Source organism: Octopus sinensis, linkage group LG29, assembly GCF_006345805.1.
Source record: "Octopus sinensis linkage group LG29, ASM634580v1, whole genome shotgun sequence".
In the NCBI taxonomy this organism is placed as follows: domain Eukaryota; kingdom Metazoa; phylum Mollusca; class Cephalopoda; order Octopoda; family Octopodidae; genus Octopus; species Octopus sinensis.
Window position 1 is genome coordinate 8,670,006 of NC_043025.1, and position 1,197 is coordinate 8,671,202.

Genomic DNA, 1,197 nt, shown 5'->3' on the forward strand with positions numbered 1-1,197 from the left:
CTATAAGATACCCGCTTTTGGTTAAACTGCATCGCAAAATGTGGGAGTAGTTAGGAATCTAAATCGGAGGAGACAGAGTTTCACACACACAACTTGATTTTTATATATAAAGATTATTTATAATAATAAAAATCCTTTCTACTAAGGGCACAAGGCCTGAAATTTTGGGGGCAGGGATAAGTTGAATACATCAACCTCAGTGTATAACTGGTACTTATTTCATCAATTCTGAAAGGATGAAAAGCAAAGTTGATCTCAGCGGAATTTGAACTCAGAACATAAAGACGGACGAAATGCCGCTAAGCATTTCGCCCAGTGTGCTAACGATTCTGCCACCTCACCAAATAATTTATGCTATATATAATAACCCTAATATTATTTATATAATTATATAATAGGTGCAGGAGTGGCTGTGTGGTAAGTAGCTTGTTTACCAACCACATGGTTCCGGGTTCAGTCCCACTGCGTGGCACCTTGGGCAAGTGTCTTCTACTATAGCCTCGGGCCGACCAGAGCCTTGTGAGTGGATTTGGTAGATGGAAACTGAAAGAAGCCCGTCGTATATGTATATATTAGCATGGCCCCTGAGCAAGGATGACACGCAAATTCGTGAAGTGTTCCATATTTTCTTCATCGTTGCCAGCCTCGCCTGGCCCCCGTGCTGGTGGCACGTAAAAAGCACCCACTACACTCACGGAGTGGTTGGCGTAAGGAAGGGCATCCAGCCGTAGAAACACTGCCAGATCAGACTGGGCCTGATGCAGCCTTCTGGCTTCCCAGACCCCAGGTGCACCGTCCAACCCATGCTAGCATGGAAAGCGGACGCTAAATGATGATGAGTATATATATATATATATATATATATATATATATATATATGCATTTGTGTGTCTGTGTTTGTCCCCCTAGCATTGCTTGACAACCGATGCTGGTGTGTTTACGTCCCCGTTACTTAGCAGTTCGGCAAAAGAGAACCGATAGAATAAGTACTGGACTTACAATAAGTCCCGGGGTTGAGTTGCTCGATTACAGGCGGTGCTCCAGCATGGCCGCAGTCAAATGACTGAAACAAGTAGAAGAGTAAAGAGTCATATAATATGTTGAGGCGCAATGGCCCAGTGGTTAGGGCAGCGGACTCGCAGTCAGAGGATCGCGGTTTCGATTTCCAGACCGGGCGTTGTGTGTGTTCATTGAGCG

At 44.7% G+C, this 1,197-nt stretch overlaps 1 pseudogene; it reads left to right on the plus strand.

Annotated features, from left to right (window-relative positions):
* Positions 1-569: 569 nt before the first annotated feature.
* On the plus strand, positions 570-629 carry LOC115226259 (annotated as a pseudogene).
* The last annotated feature ends 568 nt before the right edge of the window (positions 630-1,197 follow it).